This window comes from Pleurodeles waltl, chromosome 7 (genome assembly GCF_031143425.1).
Source record: "Pleurodeles waltl isolate 20211129_DDA chromosome 7, aPleWal1.hap1.20221129, whole genome shotgun sequence".
Classification (NCBI taxonomy): domain Eukaryota; kingdom Metazoa; phylum Chordata; class Amphibia; order Caudata; family Salamandridae; genus Pleurodeles; species Pleurodeles waltl.
The window spans coordinates 47,657,829-47,678,199 of NC_090446.1; the positions used below are offsets into that span (position 1 = coordinate 47,657,829).

The following is a 20,371-nucleotide window of genomic DNA, read 5'->3' on the forward strand; positions in this document are numbered from 1 at the left end:
TTGTCATTGCAGTAAAAGTTAAAGTAAAATGAACTGAATGGGCTCACTTTACTTTCACTATATCGGTGCTCTGAGGCATACCGCAACCCTCGGAACACTGATTCTCACAGAAGAGGTATTATTGGAGAGGAGGGAATCTCCCCTTTCCAATGGTTCCTCTTCTCAGTGGATCACTGCTTGGGGATCATTACTGGAGAGCGATTCCTAATCAGAGATCCACCCACAAGACCCCATGGATAATGGATTGGCTCCTGGAGCAAGGGCTTGTGTTCCTCCTTGCAAATTTTTATATTTCAGACAGATGGGGGCAATTACCCTAATTCTATAGGAATATAGGGGAGGGGGCTGCCCGGCATGGGCATGGCCATGCCCCTAACCCAAGTAAATTGGGAAACAGTCTTTCTTGGTAATTCCACCCAATATGCCTCGAGGGGGCACAGAAAGGCCACTAAATGGCAGATTTAGCTTTGTTAATATAGGGGTGGGGGCTGCCCACCATGAGCATGGCCATGCCCCCACCCAAACTTAGAGGGGCAGCAGTGTTTCTGCCCTCTTGGGGAGGCACATTCGGGTAATTATTCCCAATATGCCCACCCGGGTGGCAGAAACTTCACTAGAAGGTGGAATGTCACCCGACCCTGGATTCCCACAGGTGTCTAGTTTTTTAAAATGCACAGGTGTTATCGAGCCATTTTAGTGATGTATTTGAGCATGTCATTTTAGCAACTAGGCCTGCTGCCTGTGCCCTTTAGCCTAGTAACATTTTATTTCATTTTTATTCTTTTAGAGGTCAGTCAGATGACCACAACTGTATGCTATCTCACTATTTTTACAGCTGCTCGTTGTAACTACCGGTTTCCTGGCCTATATGGGGATTGTGTCTCTTCAGACAACAGACTTCTACTCAGGTATGGGGAGTGATGTCTTCCCTGGGGGAATCCTGAAGGACGGAATGGGTCTTATCCTACAGTATTCTAACATAACTTAGGTAAGAATTGCATACATTGTGCATAATGACAGTCTGCTGGGACATTTCCTGTTTTTCACTTTCCTTGTCACTATTTTGCTTCTCGTATGTTTGATCATTCTAGTTATTGCATTTCCTCTTAATTTATCTAAGACACAGCTGATTCAATAAATCTTATTGAACCATTTCCAGCCTCTGTTTGTGTTTGCTTGTGTGAGACTAATGTAACTGAGAGAAAAGGATGAGATCTGATCCACCATGGTTTCCCTGAGAAGATACAATGTCATGCTGCCCAGCTGCAATGGAACTTTTGAAAATTGGCCATCATGACAAAAAGTTACAGATGAATACATTGCACACATGGCTGTTTTTTCCTACTTGTTTTCAATATTTTTTTATTTCAACAGTTAGTTTTAGATTCTTTGGGACGAGTCCTTGCTGAATTTTGAATGTTGCTACTTTTTACAAACAGATAGCTTTCCTGGATCACCCACGGATATCACATTGGTTTCCACCATAAACTGGCAGTAGGCTGAAAGCACATAAAATAGTAAAACAGGCTAGTAAATCCCAAAACTGTCTTAAATATTTTTTTTTTGATTCAGCTCTGCATGTTCCTGAAAGCTGGGAAGATTGTGACTTTAGTTGATGCCATTTTAATATAGACACTTTTATCCAAAGCACTTTTTATCCTATTTTTTCCCCAAAAACCCAAAATGTAGCTATATTTTAGCATTTTTCTCAGTGCCTTCCTACAAAATTCCCAAGCCCTGGATACCTTTAGAATCCCCAGAGTGTTGGAAAAATGAAAGCAGATATTGTGTGGATTCCTTATGTGGACAAATGTTACAGAGGGATAAGCACAAGTTACTCCAAATAGCCAAAAAAGGGCCTAGCACTATATTGAACAGTAGGGTTTGACATAATAAACCCATACCAATATATCATCCTGTTGTGTGTGGAACAGTTTGTAAAGACCCAAAAAGGGTAGGATCCTCTTATTTTCGGCCAGTCATCTAGCAGGTCTCTTGTCTTTCAAACGTTTATGTTCCAGATTTGTATAGGCCACAAACAGGCTTATTTACAAGTGCCTGCCACCAACAGCACATCACTTTCAGCGACCCTCCAGTGGTGCTGTGCCCATTTCCATATATATAAGGCTGCGCTAAGCCACTTTGCATGGCTTAGCACTGCCTTGTAAATATGGGCCCCCGACTCAGGATTCTGCAGCAGAGGGGCATTTTATGGGTGTTGCTGTGGGCGATTTCACGCAACACCCATTGCCTTTGACACTTCCCCAGATTTAGGGGAAATAATAAATCTGAAACAGTGCCAAAAATGAACGCAACCCCAGGGATGGAGATAGAGTGGAGCAACTAGGAGAAATAGCATTAGTGATGGTGTGTCCCTTCCTGCACAATAACAATCATTAAGTAATAACGATTTTATACTTCTATGTGTGCTGCATTTTGTAGCACACATAGAAGTAACAAATTACTATTATGGTTGTCTATGTGCAGAAAGGGACATCTTCCTGTACATAAACAATCAATCCCTGCAAGCAAGCACCCTTGCACTATGGGTCATCTGTGCCTGCGTTGGTGCTAGGCAGCTAATTTTAGAGCCAGCTCTAGGGGAAACACAAGGGTGCACTGTATGTTTGTAAATACAGCGTTTTCCTGCGCTTCTGAAGTGACAGCGCATCACTGCCAATTTCTTGTAAAAGAGGCCCATGGGTGTATTACCTCTTTCTTTGGTTCTTGAGAGTTGAACAAAACAGCCAAACAGAAGAACCTCTATGCTTTCTAAAATCATAATGGCTCTTAGGGGACAGAATGTAGAGGTGCAAATGGTACCAGAAACATGAAGAAAACAGGGTACCACAAGCTGGAATAAATAACACATTAATGAATTCATGCAGTACATGCCTTGGAAGGTAAAAAAAACAACTGTGTTTGTTTCTTAAATGCTATTTTGCATTATTTCTCTTCCTCAGGGTGTTTTTAAACTCTGTATTTTTCAGGCTGTATGTATTGGGATTACATAGGGGAGTGAAGGCAACATATAATAAAGACAATACTTTGCTGTTTTTTTGCTGAAACTGTTGATGCTGGTCTCATGTACGTGGAACAGATCACTCCATAGAATAATATAACCACAGTGAGGTGGGAGGCACAGGTGGAAAAGACCTTGCATCTCCCCTCTGGTTGTTGAGATGATTTTGACGTAAGATGTTATAGTTAAAGCAAAAGGTGCTACTCCGAAAACATACCAATGAGGCAGCTTGCAGCCTCAACAGCACCAGTGCCACTACATGAAAGATTTAGTACAGCTGCCACATCACAGAAGAAGTGAGACCCACAGAATGAGAGCCCAGACATTAGTACAACATGTGGTACTGAGTCTATGAAACCAAATATCCAACTTCCTACAGCCAGCTTCATGCAAAGCAAGTCATTCATGGTGGTCACGTACTGTAAAGGTTTGCAAATGGCCACAAATCGATCATAAGCCATGACTGTAAAAAGGACTCTCAAAACATCACTAGGGTGTCAATCCATCACCCACCAATAAGAAAAACAAAGTGTTGTAAGATGACTAATGTTTAGGTCTGGGCCAGGAAAGACACATTATGAGCAAAGAGTAGGCTTTCATCACCGCCTTCATCCATTGCTTTAGTAGGGTTAGTCCCCTTCATCCATTGCTCGCTTGAAATGCCTTGCACATTTGCTTCATTCCACAAAATATTGCACAATTTAATATTTTTCATTCACTGATGAATTGACACAGCATGTTAATCCAAAAATCTCTCCAAGTTGTTTTCCATTACAACTTTCAAGTGCCTTTTTTTACACAAATTGAGCAGGAGGCGTCTAGTGTTCCTTGGTACATGAAGAATATAGATTCGTCCTTGACCCTTCTCATCCCCAGCTTGTATTAGAGATCTGCTTCCAGTCACCCTACAAATTCACTTTCCTTTGTATTTGTATTTAGTTAGAAAAGTACTTATAACTAAAGTGTTGTGCATAACAATGAGAAATCCAGTGTAAAACAAGACTTGCATTTACAAGAAAGCAGCTTACAATCACTAGAAGGAAGGTTAGTTAGGTAACTTAAGGATAAGGACTTTCAACGGTGTTTAAAAAATGGATAGGGATAGGGTTGATGTACTCCCAACATGGAGGCAAAGGTTATTCCACAGTTTAGGTCCTGAAATGACAAACAGAATCTGAATGAAGCACAGGAAGGGAAGGTGATAGAGGTAGCAAGTAGTTAAAGAGGAAGTATGTAGTTTCATCAAAGAACATAAGATAGAGTGAGTAAGAGAAAACAATTAAAGACCAGCAAATAAGGGGCCAAGCACAGAAGGTCACCAGGGTTGAGCAAAGTTAAGCTAGAGAGGTAAGCTTGAGGTGGTAGCAGGAATAAAAGACAAAATCAGAAGTGTTGATTAATTTGGAAACTCGTCCTGCCCCATCTGCATTATTCTTGTGCTCTTCTGGTGGTCTGTCCGAATATATCACTGCTCTATTCCAAATTAATAAAAACTTCTGATGTTGCCTTTTATTCCTGATCAAACACAAAATCAACATTTTTAAAAGACAAAATCAGAAGTTTTTAATAATTGCATTAGTTTGAAATACAGCAGTGATATATTTGGACAGACCAACATAAAGAGCTCACCAATAATTCAGATGGGGCAGGACAAGTTTTCAACATTGACATTTCAAAGGCGAGAAAAAAACGAACCTGTTGGGTTTCTCAAAAATTGCGTAAATGAAAAAGGTTTTACAGAGGTAGACAACTTGGAGAAATAAGTTCAACACAGACTGCAACTCAAATCCAATATATGTGATTTATAATTATAGAAATGGTTAGAGTTGGCAATTTTGGCGTTGATTTCCCCCACCCTTTTGCTTTCAATCCTCCTTTGTTTTGGTTGGCTTTAGGACTTTGCATACTTTACAGTTACTCCTCTACACATTTGTAGCTTCACTGTCTTTGGTCCCCTGCGCAGTAGCCAGACACATTCACCCAGTCTTTCAATTGAAGAGCCCTGGAGGGAGCCAACCAAGTGTAACCCATGTGTTTCCATGGTGAACGAGGCCCCAATGATGAATCATGCCACTTTAAGAAAGGAATCATTTAGAATGTTTTCTACGCAGGGACTAAGTTCAATCGATGAGTGCGCTCCCAGTACATTGCTTTACTCAGTCTGGGGAGTCAATGGGTTCAATCGTTGAGAGGATAAACACCGATACCATCTAGTCAGTTCTGGAATTCAACACCCCTTTTCAGTAGACATGACTGAAAGGACGACACCATCAAGGTGAGAGTACCTGCCTTTATTGATACCCACAACATACAAGTGCCACCACCCCATTCCCATCTTCCTTCTGTCAAATGACACCCTCCCTGATGACATCAGACTGTGCCAAGTCTACATGTTTAACCAGATGTCAAACTTCAGCTGAAGGAGTAGGTATGTAGAGAGTCCTGGCTGTTCCTGAATTTCTCTGGAATTATTGATCAATCTAATATCTTACAGGAGAAAAAAGGGAAAAAGGGGGAATGAAAAATAAGTCACAATAGCACTTGCTGCTGCAGGTTGGTGTCAGCAAAACCTGAGGTGGAGTAGAGTCTCCTTGCGGATTAGCCACTTACTCATTCAATGGTGGTTTAAGGAACAAGGCTAAATGAGTCTGAGAAAAAGAGAACAATCAGTAAGCGGTTAAGGCCAGATTTACTAAGAACCTTTGTTGTCCTTGCTTCGCACAAGGCTATGCAAGGCAATGTAAGCCCTTAACTGGGATTTACTAAGCCACATAAACCACCTTGCAAGGTTCTATGTGGTTTAGTAAATCTAAGGTAATACCAGGCAGGGCATTTTGCTGCTTTGCATTACCTTATGGCATATAAGAATTCCATGGGTGAAGTGTGGGCATTCCCAGGCATCCACCTATGCATTTCTAGATTTACAAACAGTTGTAAACATGAGAATGTTTAAAAATGATACATCTCTCGGGCCTATGCGTAACAAGGAGAAATATTGTTATTTCTCCTTGTTACTTTCTTTATGTACGTGAGATATATTCTGCACCACTAATATAAAAAGACAAAATAATTTAAGGATTGTTTTTATGCAGGAAGATGCAAGGGTGACTGCATTGGTGCCAGGCAGCACTTGGTGCCCTAGCACAAGGAGGAGGTACAAATGGTCCACATCTGTGTAAATATGTTAATATGACACATCTATGATGTTTCCCTTGCACGCAATATAGCAGAACCAGTTGCCTTGTAGTGATGTGTTGCATAAAATGTTAGTAAATCTGCCCCTCAGTATAAAAGGGAGAGATCAGTTAGTATCAGACATAATTCAATAGTAACTGCAACAAAGCCCACAAGATGGTGCAGTCATGAGAGCAGACATTGACCAGGATACTTGCATTGCTTCCCAGTATGCCCAGACATCAGAGACCGAGGATCAGCATTTGATGGTTGTGCTCCCACCATGAGGAGACAAGACAGAGAGTAAGGCCCTCATTACAACCCTGGCAGTCGGTGATAAAGCGGCGGTAAAACCACCAACAGGCTGGCGGTAAATACCGGCAAATTATGACCATGGCGGAAAGAGCTCAGACAGACAGCCACTTTACTACACCGACCGCCAGGATGGAATCAACAGGCACCATGGCAGTAGCCTCCAACAGCCAGGCTGAAGCCAATGTTCTGCCCACTATATTATGACAGCCCAATCCGACACCTTTTCCGGGGCGGTACCAACAACATCAAAAGCTTGGCAGAAACACTGCACAGGAGGGAAACGACTCTCCATTGGGGACTCAAGGAAGAACCCTGCCGCCTTGGAGCCCGAACTGAAGATCTTCCCAATGCTTTTCTACATCCTGCTCCACCACGAACACCAACAACGGCGAAGACGACCATGGTGAGTACAGCCACCTAGCACACAGGGGAGGGGGGAGGAAAACACACACACGCAACACCCCCACCCCCACCCCAACACCATGCACACAAGCAGATGCAGTAACATAACATATTTACCCCGTACCCCTCAGGAATAATGCAAGGACCACAGGAATAGATGAAAGTGAGTGTAATAATATATTTATAGTACAATACGAAAATTCAATCTAAAAGTATATACATGTACAAACAAGGCATGGGCAATTTGCTGAAGGGCTGCTGGGAGAGCAGTGCTGGTACGGGAAGTGGTGGCTGTACCTATAGCTGGGGTGGGCACACAAGTGTCCACCACCACCAGGGAGCTTCCATCAGAGGAGGTATCTGTGTCCGAACTGTCCCCTCCAGTCTCTGTTGTGGTGCTCCCCTCGCCCTCCGTCCCACTGGTGCACTCAGCGTCAGTGGACTCTGCCTCCTGGGTCCTGTAGGATGCAGCTCCCTCCATTGCCGGTAAACAGATCCAAAAGCGGGAGGGCCCAAGAACCACTAGACTCCTGTATAAATGCCTATTTTATAGGTTGGGGGACTTGACCAGAGGACAGGGACCCACGTCCTCTAAGGCAAGACAGTAAACAAAAAGACTTCACCTCTTTTTGTTTACCCTCCATTGCCGGTGCCTCTGCTCCTCCGCCAGATGATGCTAATGCACATAAGGAGTAAGGTGACAAAACAAAAAGGGGGGGACAAAGGATACACTGGGTCAATGGTTGCACCAACACCACCGTTGGCGTACATACCACCCTCACACACAGGGAACAACCCTATGCACTATGCAATGCACTACCAGTTACAATGCTATTCACCAGGTGTGAGAAAACAGGGCTGATTGCAGAGGCTCCCTAACCTTTTGCCCCCATTTTTCACTTTTTGCTGGTGTTTTCTTGACTCTGATGGTGCCCTGGGTACTGCTAACCAGTCCCGGGGCCTGTGCTTTGTGTAAAATCAATATGCAAATTAGGCTAACTATAATTGGCTATGTTAACCTACCTATAAGTCCCTAGTATATGGTAGGGCATGTAGGTTTAGGGACCACAGCATAGGTAGTGCATCCATAGGTGCCCTGCTGAGGTGCCCAGTGTCATTTTAAAGGCAGGCCTGCCTTTCTGGCTGCTTTTAAATTAAAGTTATATGCAAATTCGACTTTGGAATTAAAAGTAGTTCCAAAGTCTTAAACTACCTTATTTTTACATATAAGTCACCCCTACGGTGTGCCCTATGTGCCCCTAGGGCTGGGTGCCATGTAACTATAAGCAGGGACCTTATAAAAATAGTTTTATAAGCCCTGGTGAGGTAAAACCAGCCAAATTTGTTTTTCACTCATTGTAGTAAATGGCCTTCATAGGCTAGAATGGGGAGACTTTATTTTAATTTTTAAAGTCCCCTTAAATGATGGATACCAAGAGTATGGTATCAAATTAATTGTTATAATAAATCCCACAACTTCCAGTTGTTGGATTTAATATAACTTGTTTAGGTAAAGAGTTTTAAACTTTACCTGAAAAGTTGCCAATTTCAGCCCTGCATTGTTTTTGCTGCTGTGCTCTGATTGGCAAGCCTCTAGCAGCCTGGCCAGGCTGCCTTGATGAGGTGTGAAGTGGCCTGACTTCACACAAAGGAATGTGCCTGTGGGAGGGAATATACCCTCAGCAGATGGTGAGGCAGGAAGGGGGAGGGCTGCCAAACTGGTCTTCAAAGGCAGAGAAGGACATTTGGAGCAATCAACAACACCCCCAAATCCTGCAACCCCAGACAACTAGGTGCCCCTTGATTAGATTAGGAGAGGGCGGGAGAGGGGCGTGTTTATGATTTTTAGCCACACCAGTGGGTGGGCTCAGCCAGATGTAACCTCCAAAAATCAGATTGAGCCATGATGGATTTTTGGAGAATGTTGCCTCCTGGGATTGATTTTTGCCACACTTCCCAGAAAGTGGCAATCACAGGGAGAAGGACCCTGCACCTGATTGGAGAACCAGGACCCCCCTGCTTTTCACCCAGGAGCAAGGATAAAACTAGCAGACCTGCACCCACACCTCAGTTTCCGACCACATCCAACAAGGAAGAACTACAGAAGAAGAAGGACTGCCCTGTTGGACCCCTGGCCTGCACCTGGAACCTGCACTTAGAAGGACTGCACCAGTTGCACACCTGGGCTTCACCACAAGAAGGACTTTGCCTGGCTTCAACTGGTTCAAGGAGGGACTCCCTGTTTGCTACAGGTGAAAAATTGCTAACCAGAGTCCCCTGCACCAACTCCCGAAGAAAGCGACCAGCTGACCACTGTCCAGTGGCCAAAAAGGAGTTTGTACCAGGTGCATTCTGGGAGTTGTAGTCCGCACCCCCCAAGGACCGTCACAGAACTTCTGGACCCTCGGGGGAATCTGTGGACCTCAAAAGAACCTTAAAAGGACATCTGGGAGAAGCCCCTGAAGTTTGGAGAAGTTTGGAGAACTTTTGAAAAAAAGCTCCATAGAGGGACCGACCCGCTGCGGCAACTCTAGCCGGAGCGGCGCTGGAGACGTCAGTGCCCTGTTCAGCGGTTCTTGAGTTGAAGGGCCCTGTTCAGCGGTTCTTGAGACGGCGGTCCCCAGCGGATCGGTGCTTGAGACGGCGGTGCCCAGTTCAGCGGTGCCTGACACGGCGGTGCCCAGTTCAGCGGTGCCTGACACGGCGGTGCCCAGTTTAGCGGTGCTTGAGACAGCGGTGCCCAGTTCAGCGCTGCCTGACACGGCGGTGCCCAGTTCTGCGGTACCTGACACGGCGGTGCCCTGTTCAGCGGTGCCTGACACGGCGGTGCCCAGTTCAGCGGTGCCTGACACGGCGGTGCCCAGTTCAGCGGTGCCTGACACGGCGGTGCCCTGTTCAGCGGTGCTTGCCTTGGCGGTCCTTGCCCTGTTCAGCGGTGCTTGAGTTGGCGCTCCTTCATTGCACAGCTGGGGTGTGGCTGGCGCTCCTTCATTGCCCAGCTGGGCTGTGGCTGGCAGGGCCCTCCTGGGCAGCTGGGCTGTGGCTGGCGGGGCCCTCCTGGGCAGCTGGGCTGTGGCTGGCGGGGCCCTCCTGGGCAGCTGGGCTGTGGCTGGCGAGGCCCTCCTGGGCAGCTGGGCTGTGGCTGGCGGGGCCCTCCTGTACACCTGGGATGGGGCTGGTGGGGCCCTCCTGGGCAGCTGGCCTGCTGCCAGACTTGTCTGGCGTGCTGCCCTTCCCACCCTTCCCTGGTCGTCTGTGGCCCTTTGACACCTTTGGCGGTGTGCCAGGTGGCACACCACTTCCAGACGGAGCCAGGGTAGGGATTTTGGTCCCTGGTGTCCTTGGCCTCTCGTGCCGGGCACTGGTGATCTTTGGGTGTTTTCCCGGCGGTGGGCTGCCCGTGCCTTGGCTCCTACCAGAACTAGTTGCCCTTGAGGGTGGGGGACTCCACAGTCCCTGAACAACAGTCTTGATAGGCCCTGGTTTGGTGGTGGCTGAGGTGCTGATTGCAGTCTTGATTGATGGACGGGGGGGGGGAGTTTAAGGTTGGAAAGGAAAAGCCGTTTGGAAAGAGAGTGACGGGTAGGTGTAGTGGATATGGGAGTGGAGGAAGAGGATGTGGTTGTAGGAGAGTCAAGTGTGCTGTCTTTGGGTGCAGGTGCTTGTGACGGAGGCTGTCGTGAGGTGGATGGCTGTTGGGTGGGTGGCTGCCTGCGTTTGTGTGGTTTGGATGAGGGGGTGACAGACACAGTGGGAGAGGACACAGGGGACGTGTAAATGGCAGTGGGGGTGGTGACTGCACGTGTGCGGAGTGTTCTGGTGGGTGTGCTGGTGATGGACGTAGTGGCTGATGATGTTGTGCATGCAAGTGTGAGTGGAGACGTCACAGGGAGGGAGGAGGGAGACGAGGAGGAGGGGGACACAGAGGAGGTAGTGGTTGTTGGCGTGTCTGCATGTGGATGTTGCTTGTGGGATGTATGGTGCTTATGTCTGGATGAGCTGACCTTGGGTGTTGAGGTGTGTGCAGGCTGGTCTGTAGGTGTGCCTGGGATAGGCAGAGGAACAGGGGAGTGGGACTGGGTGGAGGGAGTTGGAGGAGGGAGGCTAGAGACAGGGACAATGGCTGCCGTCAGTGCTGAGGCCAGAGCGTTGAACGATCGCTGATGGGCAGCCTGACCCGAATGAATGCCCTCCAGGTATGCATTGCTACGATGCACCTCCCTTTCCACCCCCTGGATGGCATTCAAAAGGGTAGACTGCCCAACAATGAGCGTCCCGAGGAGGTCAATGACCTCCTCACTGAGGGCAGCAGGGGTAACTGGGGCAGGGCCTGAGGTGCCTGGGGTGAAGGAGATGCCCACCTTGGTGTGCGAGCGGGCATGGGGCGAACGCTGAGGGGCTGAGATGGTGCGCTGGGTGGCTGCTGTACCTGTTGTTGCGGTGGGCACGGATGTTGCCGCCACCACAAGGGAGCTCCCTTCCGAGGACGTATCGGTGTCGCTGGTGTCTCCACGTGTCCCCTTTGTGGAGCCCACCTCGCCCTCCGTCTCACTGGTGAAATCCGACTCAGTTGCATGGCCCGCCATAGCCATGTGAGATGCAGCTCCCTCATGCTCCGATGCCACTTCTCCTCCGCCTGATGATGCTGATGCACACATGAAGAGGAAGACCAAAAAAAAGGGGGGGGGAGAAATAAAGACATGTGCATGGATTACCGCTACCGTTGGCGGACAAGATAGACACAGAAGCCCCTTGCACTACTCCGCACACTTGGGGTCCACTACGCAATCCATGGGACATGGCCTACAAGCCTATAGACAACAACTGCACACATAGATGACACAGGGCCATGGATACCTGAACTTGGCACCCTACGGAGGTGGGGGGTGGGGGCACAGGGCCATGCCTTACGGAGGGGCCTAGCCTACAGAATTCGCCCTGGCCTAGGGGGACCCACAGCCTTCCTCCCCCACCCAGACACCTCCACTGCGCGCAAAGTCAGCAGAATGACACTGTACTCACACCCTTGTGTCTGCTGTGATGTCCTCACGCTCCCATCCAAATCGGGGTAGGCCACCGCCAGGATCCGGGACATCAGGGGGGTCAATTAACGACTGGCACCCCTCCTACGTTAGGAGGCCATCCCCAGCAGAGACTCCGCCGTCTTCCTGCTCCCGCGGCGGATGTCCTCCCACCTCTTCAGGCAGTGGGTGCCCCGTCTGTTGTGGACCCCCAAGGTCCGGACGTCCTTGGCGATGGCACGCCAAATCGCGAGTTTCTGGTGGGCGCTGACCTATGTGACATGTACAGGGAGAGAATAATTGTCACCACCTTCTGCATGCTCCATGTGAGTGCCCCCCCCCATCCCCACCCTTGCCATGTGGCACATGCTCTCATCTGTCGTCTGATGCATGCCTCAATCGCTCCCCTCCCCACCATCTTTCATCCACCCAACTCAACCCAGGCATTGCCCACAAAGCATGCTCCCAGTGTACTTACCTGTTGGTCTGGAGGACCGTAGAGTAGCGCATACTGGGGGAGGACCCCTTCCACGAGTTTGTCCAATTCTTCAGAAGTGAAGGCAGGGGCCCTTTCCCCAGTCGCAGCAGCCATTGTCCCTTCCAGACCGAGGTCACAGCAGCACTTGCAGTGTAGGTCCTCTCCTGTCGAAGATCAGGTATCGAGTGATTAAACTGATAGAAAATGGCGGTCACGCCCGCGGCGGTGCGGACCGCGACCGCCGGCGCACATCGTCATTGGCTCCTGAAACCCACAGGTTTCAATGGAATCCAATGCGGCTTTGCGCTGCGGTCTTCGACCGCCTACTGCCACGGTGTGCCACGCCAGCGCATTGACCTCACATCCCATTGTCACACTTCACAGGTCAGGCAGCCGCCATTTCAAGGGCCCACATGTCTTAATTTCTACTGCGTCACACATACCTAGGCCTTTCCTCAACACTCATACACACCATTCAATGCATAGTGAATCATGTTGTGTGCAAGCTGTGGGAACGTACCTGTGTGTTGATTGACTCTGTGCTCGCTGTTGTCCTTCCTAGGCACCGTCCGCTTGGCAATGCGAGGAGATGGAGGTGTCTTCCCGTGTACAGACCGCTGGTGGACCTGTCGACAATGGAGGAACGACATGTCATTCTGACATACAGGCTTGACCGAGCCACTATACATGAACTGTGTGCCCAGCTGGAGCTAGACCTGATGTCACCCATCCGCCAACCCACAGGGATCCCCCCTCTAGTGCAGGTGCTGTCAGTGCTCCATTTCTTAGCAAGTGGGTCATTTCAAACAACAGTGGCCATATCATCAGGGATGTCTCAACCTATGTTTTCCAAAGTGTTGTCCAGAGTACTGTCTGCCCTGCTCAAACACATGCGGAGCTACATCGTTTTCCCTGAGGTGGGTGATTTGCCTACAGTGAAGGGTGACTTCTATGCCTTTGGACATATCCCCAACATCATAGGTGCCATTGATGGGACCCATGTGGCTTTGGTCCCCCCCAGAGAAAGTGAACAGGTGTACAGGAACAGGAAAAGTTATCATTCGATGAATGTCCAGATGGTCTGTTTGGCAGACCAGTACATCTCCCATGTTAATGCCAAGTTCCCTGGCTCTGTGCATGACGCCTACATCCTGCGGAATAGCAGCATCCCTTACGTGATGGGGCAACTCCAGAGGCACCGTGTATGGCTATTGGGGGACTCTGGTTACCCCAACCTGTCCTGGCTACTGACCCCAGTGAGGAATCCCCAGACCAGGGCAGAGGAACGGTACAATGAGGCCCATGGGCGGACTAGGAGGATTATAGAGCGGACCTTCGGCCTCCTGAAGGCCAGGTTCAGGAGCCTCCATATGACAGGTGGATCCCTAATGTACTCACAAGAAGGTATGCCAGATCATCGTGGCCTGCTGTATGATTCACAACCTGGCTTTGCGCCGCCAGGTGCCTTTTCTGCAGGAGGATGGTCCAGATGGTGGTGTTGTAGCAGCTGTGGAGCCTGTGGAGAGTGAAGAAGAGGAAGGCGAAGAGGACGACATAGACAACAGGAACACAGTAATAGAGCAATACTTTCAGTGGCACACAGGTAAGAGTACACACCGGAATATTACATTTACTTAAAGACTCCTACCTCTCTACTGTCTGACTTTTTCCCCCAGTGTATGGTAACTGTGTTGTGATTTTCCCTTCCGTTTTCAGAGCTGTGGGCCCCACTGCGTGACATCTGCTTTGTTTCCCCATGGACTACAGCTGTGTGACAGCGGTTTGTTGGCATCACTATGTGAATTACAAATTTGGCACTGTCATGTCTAATACATTTGTTAACATCACAGCCAGACTCCAGATTGTTTTGTACAATAAGTGTGTTTATTCAAGTGCTCTAAATTGGATGGGTGGTTGCAAATGGGTGAGGGGTGATGGTGGAAGATTGTCCATGGCAGAGTCCAGACTATCAGTATCACAGGTGCATTGTCCATATGCCTGTGGGAAGTGGAGCAGGGACAGTTTAAGGTTGGACAGGGTGACAATGTGGGACAATGGGATGACAATCAGGGCGGTATCCTTTGCTGGCGGGGGTCTTGACATGTTACTCTGTCTTCTTCCTGGATCTCAGGGCCCGCTTGCGGGGTGGTTCTCCTTCTGCAGGGGGCGGGGTTCTGGTGGCCTGTTGGTCTTGTGTCGGGGCCTCCTGTCCACTAGCGCCGGCGGAGGTGGTAGGCAGTTCTTGGTCCATGCTAGTGTCAGGGGCCCTTTGAGGTGCCACAGTGGTCCGCAATGTGGAGATTAATTCATTCAGGGCCACTACAATGGTACCCATGACGGTACTGATGTTTCTCAGTTCCTCCCTGAACCCCATATACTGCTGTTCCTGCTGAAGCTGGATTTCCTGAAACCTGCCCAGGACCGTGGCCATCGTCTCCTGGGAGCGGTGGTATGCTCCCATGATGGAGGAGAGGGCCTCGTGGAGAGTGGGTTCCCTGGGCCAGTCCCCCCCCTGTCCGACAGCTGCCCTCCCAGTTCCCCTGTTTCCCTGCGCCTCTGTCCCCTGGACCATGTGCCCACTACCACTGCCCCCAGGTCCCTGTTGTTGTTGGGGTGTTGGGTTAGCCTGGTTTCCCTGTAGTTGTGGACACACCGCTGATTGACGTGTCCTGGGGACAGAGGTATGGGCCCGCTGGGTGGGTGCTGTGCTGGTGTTCCCAGAGGGGGGAAGGTCTGCTGTGGCCTGTGGCTGTCTGAGGGGAACCGACTGTCCCGAGGTCCCCGATGGACCGGGCTGGTCATCTAGATACAGGGAGACAGAGCTGCTGTCATCACTGTGGGCCTCTTCTGGGGGTGAGGTGGACATTTGTGGACCCTCCTGCGCTGTGACGTGGCATTCGGGTCCTGCAGGGGTATAAAAGTATGGTTATTGCTTCTGTGTGTGCCAATGGCGTGCAATGGGTGGGTGCCCGTGTACCCCAGTGCTGGCATTCCTTTGTGGGGGCTGTTGTGACGGTGTTTTTTTGGGGGGGGAGATGGGTATGTGCATTGGGCATGCTTTGGTGATGGGTGTCCATGCTTTGGGGCCGCATGCAGGGCTAAGTTTTGGGATGCGTGGGTTGTGATGGTGAGACATTTGCAAGGGGTAGTTGTGAAGGGGGTGAAGGTGGGGGTATGAGTTGGCATGCAGGTGGGGTGGGGGGGTGAAGTAGTGAAGATGAGACTTACCAGAGTCCATTCCTCCACCGACTCCTGAGAGGCCGTCAGGATGCAGGATGTTCAAGACCTGCTCCTCCCATGTTGTAAATTCTGGGGGAGGAGGTGGGGGTCCGCCGCCAGTCCGCTGTACCGCGATGTTGTGCCTTGATACCATGGAACGCACCTTCCCCCGTAGGTCGTTCCACCGATTCCAGATGTCGTCCCGATTTCTTGGGTGCTGTCCCACAGCGTTGACCCTGTCGACTATTCTGCCCCATAGCTCCATCTTCTTGGCAATGGTGGTGTGCTGCACCTGTGTCCCGAACAGCTGGGGCTCTACTCGTAGGATTTCCTCCACCATGACCCTGAGTTCATCATCTGAGAACCTGGGGTGTCTTTGAGGTGCCATGGGGTGGTGTGGATAAAGTGTTGGGTGGAGTGTGTAGTGATAGGTGGGGTGCAATTTAGTGGTGTGTTGTGTGAGGTGCGTGGAAGTTCAGTGGGTATTGGTATTGTGTGCCTGTGGATGCTTGGTAGTTGACTGTGGTGTCTCTCTCTGGTCTTCATTTTGGATTTTTGGTCGTAGGGGTTTGTGGGTGATGTGGGTGTGTGTTTTATAATGTATTGGGTGTGTGGGAGTGGTGTGTGTATGTGTATCAGGTGTGTGTATTTCGAATTGTCCAATGTGATAGTGTTTTGTAGGTGTATGTGTATTTCGACCGCGGCGGTGTCTACCGCCAATGGAATACCGCGGTTGAAAGACCGCCGCGTGGATTCGTGGGTCGTAATGGCATGGGCGTATTTCTGTTGCCGTGGCGGTGGAGGTTTGGTCATCGCCAGTTCATCGCTGACCTTTGGTGTGGCGGACTTTTGTGGATGGCGGTATTTTGGCAGTTTGCCTAGTGTGGGTCTGAATGACCGTGGCGGTTTCCCACGACCGCGGCTGTGTTATGGCAGTCTTTTGTCTGACGGTAAGCGGCTTTTACCGCCGAGGTTGGAATGACCCCCTAAGTCCGAAGGTAAAAAATTGACCAGGACCTCCCAGCCAACGTATCCGAGGAGGGCTCCAGGGACGTCGGGTCAAGATACAGGTTGACCCCGGTCGAAGGATTTTCACCTTGAAAAAACGACTTAGTCCGAAGGTAAAAATCTCCACCGAGGATTCCCGCGACGCGTATCCGGAGAAGGGCTCCAGGAGGTCGGATTGGACTGGCAGGTTCGTCCCGCTGAAGAAAATCTTCGAAAAAGAGACTATGGGGGTCATTACAACCCTGGCGGACGGTGTTAAAGCCGCGGTAATACCGCAAACAGGCCGGCAAATAAAAAAAGGGAATTATGACCGTTTCGGAAACCGCCAACATAGACAGCCACTTTAACACTCCGACCGCCACGGCGGTACAGACAAGCAGCAAGGCGGTCACCGCCAACAGACATGCGGAAGACAAAGTACCGCCCACAGTATTACAACACACCAATCCGCCACCTTTTCCGGGGTGGATTCACCGTGGATAAAAACATGGCGGAAACAGCTGTTGCAATGGGAAAACGCTCACCTGAACACACTCCACGAGGAAGGAGGCCACCATGGAGCCCGAATTCCAAATACTCCCTGCGCTTGTCTACCTGCTCCTCTACGAACACCAGCAACGGCGGCGCCGAAGACAACGGTGAGTACTGCACCTACGACATAGGGGAGGGGGGAGGCAAAAGTCAGGGACACACACACGCAACACCCCCACCCCCACCCCGACCCTCACACACTATAACACACACACCAATGCATTTCCAAACATCACAGGAACAACCCACAATCCCCCCGGAAGAATGCAAAGACAAAACCAAATTACTTGAACCATTGTAATGTATCCAAATACAGTAAGCTCATATATACAGAAATACATACACATTCAAAATATATACATCACGATTAGTAGTGCAGGTATGCACATTTCAATGTCCGTGGACCACTGGGATGGGCGAGGCCCACACTAGACACCTGTCCACAAACGGAGAGAACACTGCAGGGGCATCAGATAGAAATACAACAGGCACCTCAGTGGGAAGGGAAGGGGGGCACCTCAGCCGGCTGAGTGCACCACGCCAGATCCACAACTTGGCTCCATGCCCATTGATGTATCCTGGGGAGTGCAAAGCCACAGTCTCTCAAGTCTCTACAGTGGGTGGGTTGCCCACTGTACCATACTGGGGAGTGCAAAGCCACAGTCTCTAATGTCTCTACAGTGGGTGGGTTGCCCACTGTTCCATCCTGGGGAGTGCAAAGCCACATTCTCTCAAGTCTCTACAGTGGGTGGGTTGCCCACTGTACCATCCTGGGGAGTGCAAAGCCACAGTCTCTCAAGTCTCTACAGTGGGTGGGTTGCCCACTGTACCATCCTGGGGAGTGCAAAGCCACAGTCTCTCAAGTCTCTACAGTGGGTGGGTTGCCCACTGTACCATCCTTCGGAGTGCAAAGCCACAGTCTCTCAAGTCGATGCATGTCTCCACAGGTTCTGGAGAGGGACTTGCAGAGTGCTTCATCCTGTGAAGGATTCAGGTAGTGGATGCAGTTCTCCACTGGTTCTGGAGGGGGACTGGTGCCCAGAGTGCATCACGCTTCCAGTTCCATCACAGTCCCAGCTGCACATGGGCTAGCGATGCTTGAGTTGGCGGTCTTTGCCCTGTTCAGCGGTGCTTTGCCATGGCGGTCTTTGCCCTGTTCAGCGGTGCTTGACTTTGCTGTCTCTGACCTGTTCAGCGGTGCTTGCCATGGCGGTCTTTGCCCTGTTCAGCGGTGCTTGCCATGTCGGTCTTTGCCCTGTTCAGCCGTGCTTTGCCATGGCGGTCTTTGCCCTGTTCAGCGGTGCTTGACTTTGCTGTCTCTGACCTGGGCAGCGGTGTGTGGCATGACGGTCCCTCAGTGCCCAGCGGGGCTGTGGCTGCCGGGGCCCTCCTGGGCACTGACTCTGGCGGTGGTCTCTGGACCAGTGACAATTGTGGTGCCCTCCTGGGCACTGACTCTGGCGGTGGTCTCCTGACCAGTGACGATTGTGCTGCCCTCCTGGGCACTGACTCTGGCGGTGGTCTCCTGACCAGTGACGATTGTGCTGCCCTCCTGGGCACTGACTCTGGCGGTGGTCTCCGGACCAGTGACGATTGTGCTGCCCTCCTGGGCACTGACTCTGGCGGTGGTGTCCGGACCAGTGACAATAGTGCTGCCCTCCTGGGCACTGACTCTGGCAGTGGTCTCCGGACCAGTGACGATTGTGCTGCCCTCCTGGGCACTGACTCTGGCAGTGGTCTCCGGACCAGTGACGATAGTGCTGGCGGTGGCGTCCTGGCCAGTGGGGAGGATGGCGGGCTTTTCCGCCGTGCTGCTCTTCCCAGACTTTGGAGACTTCTTCTGCCCCTTCACCACCTTGTGAGGAGTCACAGCTGACTCAGCACTTTCCCCCGACCCTTGTGAGCGCCTTTGCCGGCAGGAGTCTTCACCCTCTCCCGTCGGGCACTGTCCTACTTCTGGTGTTTTACAGGGGGTGGACTGGCAGTGCTTTGGCTCCGTGTCACACTGGCTGCCCTGGTGCCCCGTGCACTCCATATACCTCTAACACGCAACACTGGAACCTGACTTTTTTTGGCTGAGGTGCTAGTACGGGACCTATGAATTGGAGGGGTGGGGGTGGTGGGAAAGAGGTCAACGTTGCTCAGGAAAACCTTCTGACGAACACTGGGATGGGTAGCTGGAGGGGGTCTGGGAGTGGAGGAAGAGGAGGTGGTTGTAGGAGGTGTAACTTTAGATGATTTGGGTGCAGGTGCATGTTCTGGAGGCTGTTGTGAGGTGGATGGATGTTGGGTGTGTGGGTGCCCGAGTTTGTGTACTTTGGGAGGGGGTGTCACAGACACACTGGGAGAGGACACAGGGGACGTGTAAATGGTAGTGGGGGTGGTGAGTGCAGGTGAGCGGGGTGTGGTGCTGGGTGTTCTGGTGCGAGCCCTAGTGGCTGTAGATGTAGTGCATGCAGGTGAGAGTGTAGACGACACTGGGAGGGAGGAGGGAGAAGACGAGGAGAAGGACACAGTGGAGGCAGTGGATGTTGCTGTGTCTGTATGTGGGTGATGCTTGTGTGAGTGCCTGTGGGATGTGTGGTGCCTATGTTTGCTAGAGCCACTTTTGTGTGTTGAGGTGTGTGCATGCTGGTCTGATGGTGTGCTTGGGATAGGCTGGGGTACAGGGGATTGGGTCTGGGTGGAGGAAGTTGGAGGGGGGAAGCTAGACACAGGGACAATGGCTGCCATCAGTGCTGAGGCCAGAGATTGCAGGGTTCGATGAACGGCAGCCTGACCAGAATGAATGTCCTCCAGGAATGCATTACTGTGTTGCAACTCCCTTTCTATACCCTGGATGGCATTCACAATGGTAGACTGCCCAACAGTGAGTGACCTGAGGAGGTCAATGGCCTCCTCACTGAGGGCAGCAGGGGTGACAGGGGCTGAGGTGTGTGGGGCGAAGGTGACGCCCACCCTCCTGGGTGAGCGGGCACGGAGCGAAGGCTGAGGGGCTGCTGGGAGGGCAGTGCTGGTCGGGAGGGTGGCGGCTGTACCTGTAGAAGTGGGGGGCACAGATGGTGCCACCACCACAAGGGAGCTCCCATCGGAGGACGAGTCCGTGTCGCTGTCTGCTGATCCGGTGACCAACGTGAAGCTCCCCTTGCCCTCCGTCCCACTGGTGTATTCGGAGTCTGTGGTGTGGCCCTCCATGGCCAT

The 20,371-nt window shown here is 50.8% G+C and overlaps 1 pseudogene; it reads right to left on the reverse strand.

Annotated features, from left to right (window-relative positions):
- Window positions 1-2,936: 2,936 nt before the first annotated feature.
- LOC138246793 (olfactory receptor 5V1-like) lies at window positions 2,937-3,483 on the reverse strand (annotated as a pseudogene).
- Between the last annotated feature and the right edge of the window lie 16,888 nt (window positions 3,484-20,371).